The sequence below is a fragment of the Hordeum vulgare genome, chromosome 6H (assembly GCF_904849725.1).
Source record: "Hordeum vulgare subsp. vulgare chromosome 6H, MorexV3_pseudomolecules_assembly, whole genome shotgun sequence".
In the NCBI taxonomy this organism is placed as follows: Eukaryota; Viridiplantae; Streptophyta; class Magnoliopsida; order Poales; family Poaceae; genus Hordeum; species Hordeum vulgare.
This window is the reverse complement of record NC_058523.1, coordinates 247,207,581-247,220,681: the sequence shown is the minus strand read 5'-3', so window position 1 is coordinate 247,220,681 and position 13,101 is coordinate 247,207,581. Positions and strand designations below refer to the sequence as shown.

At 46.9% G+C, this 13,101-nt stretch overlaps 1 long non-coding RNA gene across 2 annotated transcripts; it reads left to right on the top strand.

Moving 5' to 3' along the window:
* Positions 1-11,766: 11,766 nt before the first annotated feature.
* LOC123403175 lies at positions 11,767-12,778 on the top strand. 2 transcript variants are annotated; one of them, XR_006611423.1, is made up of 3 exons: positions 11,767-12,050; positions 12,144-12,290; positions 12,364-12,778. It is a non-coding gene; the product is annotated as an uncharacterized LOC123403175 (long non-coding RNA). The 2 variants fall into 2 exon arrangements; XR_006611422.1 differs by having other exon boundaries at positions 11,771-12,037.
* Positions 12,779-13,101: the final 323 nt, after the last annotated feature.

The window sequence follows — 13,101 nt, the reverse complement described above, 5'->3', positions numbered from 1 at the left end:
AGTCATCTTTTATCTACCTTTTGTGTTAATAAAATCCTATGGTAAATTGCTCATATTTCCAACAATTTTCACCATCAAAGAAAGTGAAGTCAGTGATATAATATCAGCCGCGAAGCTTACAAGAAACCCTCATTTCTATATTGGGGCGTCGTATGATTTTCAAAGTTTGACAAACAAACCCAGTTCTAGAAAGCAATCAATTTACCTTGTTGTTAGCAATTTGCATTTGGAATTTCTCAGCGCTAGGTTGAGGTGCATTGTACTTTCAAGTAGGCATAATGCCAAATGAGCCATCATCAGCCTGCAGAAGGTCACATGATAAGTATAGTTGAATAAATGGATGCACAACTAAATTTGAAGTCCTGACCATAAGAAACATATCACAATACATCTGCAAGAACATCACTTATCAACTGCTCAACACTGCTTATGTGGTGAGGAGTGCTTGAAAGATCAACCAATCTTGTTTGTGACCCGAGTTGAACATCCATGTCCCTTGTTACTTGGATCTTTGACCCTGACTGAAGTTGGATATGCTTTATAGTTTCTCTAGCTTTTCCAATGATAACACCAACCTAAAAGAAGTTACAAACATTATTAATTAGCAGGGCAAAAAACTTCACTTCATGCAACCTTCTAGATAGATAGCACTTTGCACTTCATGGAAAAAGACTGCACTTCATGTAACCTTCATGCTCTAATGGATCAGTTAGCTCCATTATATAGTTAACACTAGAAATCATAGACAAAATACAAATGACCAGACAAGGTTGTGTTCAGCTCAGATGAGTAGAAAAGCAAACATCAATCAAACCATCAGTGATACAGATATAGAATCAAAACTGCAACATTCTAGATAGATACCACTTTGCAAAAAGAACAAGTTCAGTCCTTACAAGCTACAAACCAACAAAGCGTAGCAATCATCTAGCACTCAAACGTCTACTACCACAACTTTGAGACACATAAGGAAAGTCAGCGACGACTAAAACGAGCTACTGTTGCTGCTGGTATACTAATTGCAGAGTACTGGATAACAAAAACAAGAACATGACATGGCAAGGCAAACAGTCCGGTTTGCACCACACACAAAAGTGCATCATTAATTCTCAATCTATTAAAAATGAAGTTGTTTATTTCAGCGTCTAGTAAAAATCAAATCACTGATACAGAAGTGCATCATTATTTCTCAATCTAGGTTTGTATTACATCATTCAGTTCTCACAACCAACGACATCAACAAGCATTCAACAAACATAAATCAAACCATCAGAACAGGTCCAACATCAAGGCAGCAGCATATCTTTCTTCATATCAAAAATTATTTATGTTGCTCCATTGCAAAGACAATTTCTAGCCAGGACACAATCTAGGAGCTAACTACAGATAAACACACAAAGCCTATCTAACAATCTAGGACGAGGTGGACATGGTGACAACGTGCGTGCTCGGCTAGCATGCAGGTACTGAGAGAACTAGAGAACGAAACTTGGTGTCCTCAGAGTCGGCGTGCTTGGAGAGCTCGTCGGGGAGAACAAGGTGGCAGCCATGGTCGGGCAGAACGATGAGGAGGAGGGGAGGGAGGACTTACCTCTGGGGAGAAGGCCATCAATCGGCAGTGTGTTGAGGAGGACTAGGATGGGCGGCACGATGAGCACGCGGTCGGCGACGGCTTCGTCTCCTTACAAATCCACGACTCACCCCTCGAGGGATCTAAACCGCATGGAAGGGAGGGTATACGAGGAGATCGAAAAGGGTTGGGACGCCGAAACCGTGCGTATCAAATGGGCCAAAGTGAGGATTCTCGGCCACGCAAGGAAAATCCATTGAAAACCCCTTAGATCCACCTCTAGCAAACAAGGTCTCAGCGATTTGGGATTTCTGGCCGTCCGGTCGTTTGCTTGATGCGTTTTGGACCGTCGGATCGAGCCACCGGATGACTCCGGCCGTTAGATCGAACAACCGTGAGCAGTGCAGCCTCGTTCGTGCCACCACGTGTTAATTCGGTGCCCCGCCGGGGGTAGTTACGTCATTTCACGTGCGTCCGTATAAAAGGGCGCGACGCTGTGGCGATGAGCTAGCCGCCTCTTCCTCCGGGAGCCGCCGCCTAGATGCTCCCCACGCCGCCGGTGCCGCCGCTCGCCCTCGTGCCCCCTCTCGTCACCTTCTATCTCCCGCCCACCGCGCCACCATCTCTACCTCTTCCCCTCTGGCCGCCAACTCTGCCTCCTCCCCTCTCGCCGCTCATCCTCCTCCTCCCGCATACCATCCCCGTCGCACCCTTCCTCCTCCCCTCCTGTCGCCCCTAATCCTAGAAACTAATGAGGGTTTCGAGCCGTCGCCAGCTGCCGGCCAAGGTCACCGAGGGGCACGGGTCACGACTCGCGCGGCCGCTGCACCCTGGCCTGTATCAGGATCCAGCGAGGAAGAAGCAGTCGCCATTTGAATTCGAACGATGGCACCAAGCAACCGCAGCCGTTGATCGTGGATCCGACGCTCACTTTACTCTTGTACCGGTTCTCATGTGCCAGATGCAACCAAAGACCTTGATGGAAGATCCAATGGCCGCGAGACCTCCCCACGTTGCTGTAGCCATCCGGCACCAGCGCCGATCGCATGCCACCTTTCTTACCATCGCTTTTCATTTTTCCTGCGTCTTGTAAGGCTATAAAGCCATGAATTCTCAGCTCGTGGAGCTCATGTATCTTCTTTAGGGTTTCCCCCTTGCGCCGCCAGTGTCCCTGGCCGGCTTAGGTGTCTTTGTTTGTAAGCAAGAACTCCGCAATTCTCTAAGAAATACACCTTCGAGCTCCCCTGTTCTTCTCTTAATATGTTCATGGAGTAGCTGGGTCTGACAAGTGGTAATCAGAGCCTCGTTTCCTTGGCGGCGTCTTTGATCTGGAGGCCGAAAGGGGGTTGGAGGATCCGTAAAATTCCCCTGCTCTCTTGGATCGCGGCGGCGGTGGTTGTCGGCGGCGCTAGCGGCGGTGAAGTTCGGTACATGTTTGATGCTGGTAAGTGGTTGCACAAGCTCCCTGCTTGCGCGATAAAGTCCCACCTCCCACCCAGATCTAGTGTACTTGGCGGCGGGCGTAGGCGAGAGTGCACGCGGCGGCAGGATTAATAGCACAAGGGCCGGGTTGCAGCTTCGCCTGTGGTAAAATTCCTTCCTTTCGTGTCTGTCAATCTCTACAACAAGGTAAACTGGTTCCCTGCCAGCTCTAAATCCTTCTGTAGTTCCTCCGATGGCGGCTCCTGGTGATTCTTCCTCCACAGATCAGCTAGAATTCACTTCTCTTCAGCTAGATGTCCAGTTACTCCAAAAGACTAGAGAACAGGATCGTGTGGAGTTTGAGGAATTCAGAGATTATGTTCACACAAATTTCGGCTTAGTCCAAAAATCTATAGCAGATCTCGAGGGTTCCTTGTCTGGGTTATTGGCTGGTTTCCCTAAACCCAGAGAAAATCCACACAATCCTCTGGATGTTCCCCAAGCTAGTGTTGTGATCAACACACCACAAGGACCAGTCCAAAGAGTTCAAGACCACCTGAAATCTCCTGATACAGTGGGATCGACAACATTAGTGGATAAGCATATAAGGAAAGAGCTCAATCTTGAAGGGAGCCTTAAAAACCCTTACAAACACCCTCACTTTGCTGAGAAGCAGCTACCACAAGATGCTAGGTCCCAACCTGCAACTAATCAGCCTCAATAAGTTATCCAGCTAGACCCTGACCACAGAGATGGACTTAACATTAACTTGGACAGAAGGTTGGGAACACCACAAGACAACAGAAGGCCACTAACATTAGTTAAGCCTGCTAAATACAATATCCCTGAGTTTGATGGTGTGGGCACAGATTCCTGGATCCAAACAATTGAAATGTATTCTGAGGCTGCTAGAACTCCAACTGAGCAGAAAACACAGATTGTTGTGACTTACCTAAAAGGGCCAGCTATTGAGTGGTGGAGAGGCAGTGGTATGGTGGCCAATACTATCCCTTGGTACAGATTTTGCAGCTTTGTAGGTGACAGATTCTCAAAAACCTCTGTTTGTGACAACGTGAGAGCTTTTCACAACCTTTCTCAATCTGGAACTGTTAATGAATATGTTCTCCAGTTTGAACAAGCTATGAACTTAATGAGAAGAGACAATCCAGTCCTGCCAAATGATTATTACAAGCACAGCTTCATCTTAGGATTGTGCAGTGTCATGAGCCTCCTGATCTTCAAAAATCTATCTGGTTAGCTAGGAGAATGGAACAGGCTCAACCACAGAGGAAACTACCACCTGCTCCTGTTTACCCCTCCCAAGCAAGGAAACAATTGCAGTTTGACCCTGGCAAAGCAAGCCCAATTAACACTGCCTCCATAATTCAACAAGCAAGAAATAAAGGGATTTTCTACAAGTGCAAAGAATCTTGGTTCCCTGGTCATAAGAAAGTGTGAAAGTTAGCGAATCAAGCTCAAATACCCTGGGTTACTTCAACCTCTCCATGTTCCTGATTTTGTCTGGTGTCACATTAGCATGGATTTCATTGAGGGACTGCCTACTTCACAGAACAAGGATATGATCTTGGGGGTTGTGGATAGATTCACAAATTATGGGCACTTTATTGTAATGAAGCATCCAATAACTGTTAGCACTGTGGCCACTGCTTTCACAGAAAACATCTTGAAACTGCATGGACTTCCCTCTATCATTGTTACAGACAGAGACATGATCTTCACCAGTCATCTGTGGCAAGAACTATTCAAAAAACTGGGCATTAAACTACAGATGAGCACCTCCTACCATCCTCAATATGACGGGCAAACAGAAAGAGTAAATCAGCGTTTGGAGAATTATCTCAGATGCATGGCTTTCCATCAACCAAAGAAATGGATGCACTTGCTTTCATTAGCTGAATGGTGATACAACACCAGCTACCACACCTCGCTGAAGATTACTCCCTTCCAAGCACTGTACAACAGGCCCCCTTCCATGCTGGCTGAAGCTGCCCTCTATCCCCCTGAGCACACCCAAGAGTTCAACTCCATCCTCACTGCAGAACAAGTTGCTGCTCAAATTAAAGCTAACCTGATCAAGGATCAAGAAAGAATGAAGCATTTTGCTGATAAGAAGAGATCAGAAAGGTCACTTGCAGTGGATGATATGGTCTACCTAAAACTACAACCATACAGGCACACAACACTAAGTGTTCACAGGTGCCTTAAGCTCCATTCCAAATATTATGGTCCCTTTAGGATCATACAGAAGGTGGGACCTCTGGCCTATAAGCTCCTCCGGCCTGACCATTGCAGACTCCACCCCACCTTCCATGTCAGTCGATTGAAGCTACACTTGGGCCCAAAAGCAATACCCAACCCCAACCTTCCTCTTCTTCATGAGAATGGTTCCATCCTTCTAGAACCAGAGAAGCTGCTCCAGACAAAGCTCATCCCCAGAACTCAGGGCGATATCCAAATTCCCGTGGTTTGCTGGCTCATTAAGTGGACCAACTTGGCTAAAAAAATTTAATATTTTATTTTTTTAATTCTTTTTGAAAAATAATGCGCCCATTTGAATATTTTCAAAACTGGGCCTGCCTCGGCCCTGGCGTGACCGACATGGTGCTGTCGGCGTCGGGGCGGCCGACAGGGGGCCAGTCGGCCTAGTTGCGGCCGATAAGTGCCTCTCGGCCACGTGGCGGCCGACTACTGGCCAGGCCACGTCGATAGGGCAGTCGACCCCTGCCAGTCGGCCCTGCCGTTGCCGATAGGGCTATCGGCCTGGGGGAGGCCGACTAGTGGCCAGCCAGCCGACCCAGCCCCTCCTCCTCTCTTCCTCCTTCCTCCTTTCTTCCTCCTTCCTCTTTCTTCCTTCTCCTTTCTACCTTATCTCTTTTCTTTGTTTCTCCTCCTACCTTCTCCCCCACCCAAAAAACCTGCCATTTCCACTTTTTAAACCGTACATTTGTTGTGTACGGAGGAGGGCATCCGAACTATCCTTCTCACTCGCGATGGGGTAGTTCGTGGTGCTTGTTTTGCAGCTATTTTTGGTGGTCGTGGTGGAGGTTGAGGTGGAGGTTGTAGTGGTGGTGGTGGTGGTGGTGTGGGTGTAGTTGGTTGTTTTGGTGGAGTTGGAGGTGGTGGTGTGGGATTAATCTCGGTGTTCGTCAAGAGTCGTTCGTCGTTCATCGTTTCTGCTCAAGGGTAAAATATTTTTGTTGTTTAAATAGTTTTAGGTGCTCCGGTAGATTAGCATAAATTTAGTTGTTTAAGTGGTTGTAGGTGCTCCGGTAGATTAGTATAAATTTAGTTGTTGAACTAGTTTTAGGTGCTCCGATATATTAGTATACATTTAGTTGTTTAACTAGTTTTAGGTGCTCCGGTAGATTAGTATAAATTTAGTTGTCTAACTAGTTTTAGGTGCTTCGGTAGATTAGTATAAATTAAGTAGTTTAAATATTTTTAGGTTCCTCGGTAGATTTGGAAAATATATTTCGGTTTGTCGTTCTTCTAATTTTTTTCCTTGTTGAATAATATGTTAGTTCAGCAGAGATGTCTGATTTAGTGACGTTATGTTTGCACTATGGTCGTGGTACCGTTCAAACAAATGAGATGGGAGCTGATCTTAGTGAATTTAAGTACACAGAGGTGCAGGTGTCCTCCCCTAAAACATGGTCTGTTACTCAGTTGACAGAATGCCTTGCGCGATGTTTAGGGTTCAATACTGAAACACACACCGTCGGTGTTCATGCATTATGGACCCGGTCCACTAGTAATATTTTCTGGTATTTGAAGCATATAGAGCGGGACGACCAGTGGGTGCGCTTGTTACAATCTTGCGAGCGTAGGGGATGTCATCCTGTGGCCTTACTTCTCCCTGTGCTAAAGCCGGTTACTGAACCTGAAGTGGAACGTAGCTCTGAATATGGTGAGAGCAGTGTAGGGATGCATGATTCACAGTCAATTCATGCGTCCCATGCTGGGGATGATTTTTACGAAGCAGGCCAGAGTAGTCAGGCAGAAGGGGGAGATGCAGATGATTATCTCAGCGGTGAGGCGGATGCCGACGAGATAGATGGGCACATGCAAAACGAGATGCATGAAGAAGATATAGCGGGTGATATTTCCGATGAATCCGTCGAATCAGATGGAGAAGAGCACGCACATGAAGTGCCTATTCCTGCATCATGGAATCAGGACTTCTCATCTGCAATGTTGGTGAATGATGGTCATGATTCTGCCTGGCAGTATCACCAGAACAACATTGCAACAGGTGCCCTCTACCCGAACAAACAAGCTCTGAAGGATGCCATCCTTAATTGGGCAATGTCCACTCAAAGGGTATTTGTAGCTCAAGTATCTTGTCCTGATAAGTTGACAATGGGTTGTAGAAATCAGGGTTGTCCCGCAAGGGTGCATGGATATCTCCCTAAGTACGATACAAGCTGGGTCATAAGTGACTTAGTTAGTCATAATTGTGTTTTTCGATGCATCCCTCAAGATTATCCCAACCTTACTTCCACTGTGATAGCTCGCTTGCTTTACAACGAGATTGTGGAGTGCAAGGCGATGGAAGTGAAGGCTATCCAGAAAAAAGTCTTCGTCAGGTTAAAGTACAACATATCATATGGCAAGGCTTGGAGGGCTAAGCAGAAGACACTGGAGACCAGATTTGGTTCATATTTTGATGCATATGACTCTGTTGTTCGGCTCGTGCAGACACTGCAGAACTGGAATCTTGGCACGTATGTTGACATCCAACAGTTGTACCTGCCAGAGTTCCCAACGGTTAGGGTGTTGCATCGGATGTTCTTCTCTTTCGGTGCCTGCATTGAAACTTTCAGATATTGTCGACCGGTGATATGTGTTGATGGCACATTTCTCACTAGCAAGTACAAGGGTCAGATCCTCACAGCCATAGGTCAAGATGGGCAAAATCAAGTCGTACCCGGCGTATGATACTTCTGGCTCCAGAGAGTATGCGGTAATATTTATTCTCTTTACTTATGTTTTAACTATGTTAAAAGTTGTTGTTACTTGCTTCATCATCGGTACTTATTATCCTTAATGACAATTTCAGGGTGAGTTGGCGTACAATCTTCATACCGACGTGATGAACTTTGATCGACAATTGTCATCCGCACTTCTTATGGTACCTCGGTCACAGATTCAACCATGGCTCAAGAGGCTCGAGCAGAGGATAAGAGATATCTATAAAGCTATCATGTGCAGGCGCACTTCGGATGTTGTGCATCACCAGCCGTAGCCTACGCCGGTGCCGCGTCCCTCCGTGCATCGACATCAGCCACGTCCGCGTCTACAAGGAGTGGAACCAACGCCACATCCACCCCGACCTGACCAGCCTGGCAGTTCAGCGTGGCATCAGCCACAGCACCACGCTTCGTCATCGAGCTTCATGTTTCAGCCAACTCCGCAACATCACAATCCTACTCCTGGTTTCATGTTTCATCCACATCCAACAGGTATGGTCCCTCCTGCTTATCATGATGTGTCGGAGTCCGGATCCGGGTTAGGGAGTGAACCAGATGAGCCACCATCGCAGCAAAACATGTGGTTGGACATGTTTTCGACTCCTCCACCGTGGCCCACACAGGATACACAGTATGACCATGGTGGATCCGAGATTCCTCCTCGTAACATTAGGCACCCCCACAGGTGGGGATGGAGTACACCCCCATACCCCAGAGCGCCAACCGAGACGTCGTAAGTGAAGCAAACTCTTTGCCCTGCTATGTATCACTTCAGACTTATGTGTATTTTATGTATGAGACTTATGTGTATTTTATCTATGAGACTTATGTGTATTTTATCTACGAGACTTATGCGTATTTTATCTATGAGACATATTCCTATCTATTTCTATGCTCAGTTGGTTCATCGTGGATAACACATATACTACCAATTACTTGAGATTACAAACAAAGTAATATTCCGGAGATACATGAAATAAGATACATAAAATAAGATACATTAAGATGCAGAGTTCATACAAGAACTACATAAAGTCGTCGTCATCTTTCGATGATGCAGAGCTCTGGCCCTTCGACGAAGCGGAACTCTTGGCACTCGTTGATGCTGCCCTCTTGTCCTTGCTACTCGGCATGAAGATATCGTCTTCGTCCTCGCTATCGTCAATCCATAAAAAGGGATGTTTTACTCCACCTCCACTGCGTATGTGCCGCCCTTTCTTCTTCCACCTTTCATTCAACCCAGAAGTTCCTTCCGAATCTCCTCATATGTCCTTGCAGGCCACCCCTTCCTAGCTAATGCATGAGCAACCTCATTCAGTAGCGTGTTACTACTGATGAGTTCGTCCCATGAAACTATTCTATTGTCTATCTTGAAATTGCTAGTCAAGCGTAGAAGACACTCCGACATACCAGTGTGAAAACTACGATCGAAAGGATAATGAGACATTTTGAGCACACTCCTTACCAACCTTGCTGTGGAGAGGGTTTTATAGGTGCCGAAGAGCAGGAAATAAATGGCGGGAAAGCGAGGCGGGAACAAAATGGCGGGAAAGCTAGGCGGGACCAAAATGGCGGGAAAGCAAGGCGGGAACAAAAATGCTCAGTTGGTTCTTCGTGGATAACACATATACTACCAATAACATGAGATTAGAGACAAACTAAGATAGACCTTGCCGGAATTAAAATACAACTTGCTGAAATTAAGATACAACGTGCTGACACAACTTGCTGAAATTAAGATACAACTTGCTGAAATTATAATAAATCTACTGAGTCCAGCGTGGATATTTCCCTTTTCCATCACCGTCTTCTTCTACTGCTCTGGCCGCACGATCCCTTTCTCTCTTTCTCTCCCTCTCAGCTTCACGGGCCTATTCCCGCTGTCTGTAAACCTCCTCCAACCGAAGTTTCTCTTCTTGGTTCTTCCTTTTCATCTCATCAATAAAAGCCCTCCGCTCCACACAGTAATCTTCCCACTCTTTCTTCTGCTCTGCTTTCTCCTCTGCTTCAGACTTCGCGCGGCGCTCTTCCAAGTCCAAGCTAGCCCATGCACGGCGACCTCTTTCACGAATCTCGGTCACCGCCCAGTCCGGCATTTCCATGTCAATCCAACGATAGTACATGCAGAGAGGAGGAGGAGACTACAAAAAATATATATAAATATCAAGTAAACAATAATATCACCAACATATTTACTCTGGATAACTTGAGCATACCGGAGGCCTGAGGTACGCAGAAATAGATTCGGGCGGATCAGATTCATAATTGGCGCACATGAAAAACTTCATGCCCAACCAATCTGAAAAACCCGTCACCTCCTTCACCTTGCAGAGATCACCGCACCAACATCGAACTGCTTCCACACCTCGAGGCAAACTCGCACTCTGCATTTTCTTAGGCCTGATGCTCTGATCCGAGCAAGGCAAACTCATAGTCACTGGATGATGGAGGATGGAAGGCAGTGCTAGTGTTCTCAAGTGAGGCTGGATGATGGAGGAAGCCAGTCCAATGCCTCCTTTTATAGACTTAGATGACCAGGAATATGGCAGGAAAAAGAGGAGGGAAATGAGGCGGGAAAGATTTGGCGGGAAATAAGAGAAATAGTTGGCGGGAAACGAAACGGGCCAAATTTGGCGGGAAAGGTGGTGCGAAAAATTAGGCGGGAATGGAGACGTGTAGGCAAAATAGCTAACATAAAATATCATTGCGAGTGAGACGGATAGTTTGGATGCCCTCCTCCTTACACAACATAAAATATCATCACGAGTGATATTGCTATTTATCCATGTGTCTATTGCTATTTATCCAAGAAACATAAAATTTTAGTTCCATGTGTCTATTGCTATTTATCCAAGAAAAGGAGTACATAATTTTAGTACCATTTTTTCATTGTTTGAATTCTTCTTAGAATTAATAGAATGATTATTCCAAAGAGGAAAAAAGATGACACTTCCCTCCAAAACAGCAAAAATAAATAAGGGGAGAAATAAGGAGAAGAAATAGAGAAGGAGGGAGAAGAAACAGAGAAGGAGGGAGAAGGAGGGAGAAGAAATAGAGAAGGAGGGAGAAGGAGGGAGAAGAAGGGGCTAGCGCTGCCACTACTCGTCCAGGGCCAGGCCGAGTGGCCTATCGGCTGCCCCAAAGCCGAGTGGCCACTAATCGGCCACGTGGAGGCCGACAGCACCCTGTCGGCTAGGGCGAGGCCGACAGCACCCAGTCGGCCACAGCCAGGCCGAGGCAGGTATATTTCTCTAAATTTTTGATTTGGTGCATTATTTTTCAAAAAGAATAAAAATATGCAATATTTAAAAAAATTAGCACAAACTTGGAGGAGAGTGAGGCCACTTGGGAGGACGCTGCATTCATCCACAAGGTTTTCCCGCAATTCATCCCTGAGGACAGGTCTGATGTTGAGCGGGGGGGGGGGGGGGGGGGGTGGGGTTGTCAGGACCCAGCGAGGAAGAAGCAGTCGCCATTCGAATTCAAACGATGGCGCCAAGCAACCGCAGCCGTTGATCGTGGATCCGACGCTCACTTTACTCCTGTACTGGTTATCGTGTGCCGGATGCAACTAAAGACCTTGATGGAAGATCCAACGGCTGCGAGACCTCCCCACGTTGTTGTAGCCATCCGGCACGAGGGCCGATCGCCGGCCACCTTTCTTACCGTCGCTTTTCGTTTTTACTGCGTCTTGTAAGGCTATAAAGCCATGGATTCTCACCTCGTGGAGCTCATGTATCTTCTTTAGGGTTTTCCCTTGCGCCGCCAGTGTCCCTGGCCGGCTTAGGTGTCTCCGCTTGTAAGCAAGAACTCCGCAATTCTCTAAGAATAACACCTTCGAGCTCCCTGTTCTTCTCTGAATATGTTCATGGAGTAGCTGGGTCTGACAGCCTGACACTCCTTTGAGCACGGGCTGCAGAGACGACAAGGTCACCGAGGGGCATGGGCTGCTACTCGCGCGGCCGTTGTACCCCGGCTACGCTCACCGAGCTCCTCGGTGCTCAGCTGGAGTGGCTCGTGCTACGGCCGTACCTACGGAGAGGAAACAAGAACAGTAAGCCATTCCGGTGCCTTCTCCTCCCTCATCCTTATTTCCCTCCCTTTGCTCGATCTGCTCATGTGTGTTTCCCCCTCCCTAATCATCTCTTTGTACTTGGCAGGCGGAGCATGGGATGCACATTTAGATGAAGACGCCGATCCGTCTGCGGTGCCATGAGATGGACGCAATCTCGGCCGCTTGTGTCGTGCCGCCTCCATGGCGCTCAATAGGAGGAGCAAAAGGTGCCTGTTCATAGGCAGATTTGTGGGTGAGCTCCTCTATATCCCCGTATTCTTCCGTGCACAACTTTCATTAACTGTGAATTTGCGTTGATGGTGCAGAAATCAATGGAGGACCTGGACGACAAGTACTCGGAGTATGAACAGGGCGGCGGGTGGCAGCGCCGGGCGTGGCCGAGGGCAAAGAAGCGAAATAGTTGACGGATACACCATCAGCCGGGGAAATAAAGAGGTTGTGTGGTCTCTTATTGATGTTCATCACTTCCCCTATTTTTGGTTTGCGGTAGTCACATCTATGTTCGGTCCATAGCAAGAGGAAATGGCCATTGTTAAGTGAAGCTAGGCTTTTTGGCCCTGCACTTGCATTCAGTGGTTATGCTTCTGAAACACACTTCTCTTAGCAGCGTATGCTGATTTTGAACTTGTGTCATGCAGTATCAAACATGGCTTCATGTGATGGAATGTACTCATCAATTTAAGATGATCCCTATAGTAATTTTGCAGCTCGACACAACTAGGAGATGATCCCAGTGAAGGCACTCACCGATTTTAGATGGTGTGTTTTGAACTTTAATTATGTTGGTTTATGAAAGTACATAAGATGTTATATCTGCATACAGTTGGCAATGACATATATTACTTCCTTATTTTTCTGGCACAGTTGGGTCTGTTAGAAAAATAAAACACGACCCAACAGTGGAGACCAGTGTGTGTGCGCGCTGGGTGTGCTGGGCGTCATGGCATGCATGTGTGCGTTAGTGTTGTACGTGTGGGTCGTGCGTGAGGGTGTGCACGAGTCTGTGCTCGTGTGTGTTGAGTGAGTCAGAGTCGTTAGAGATC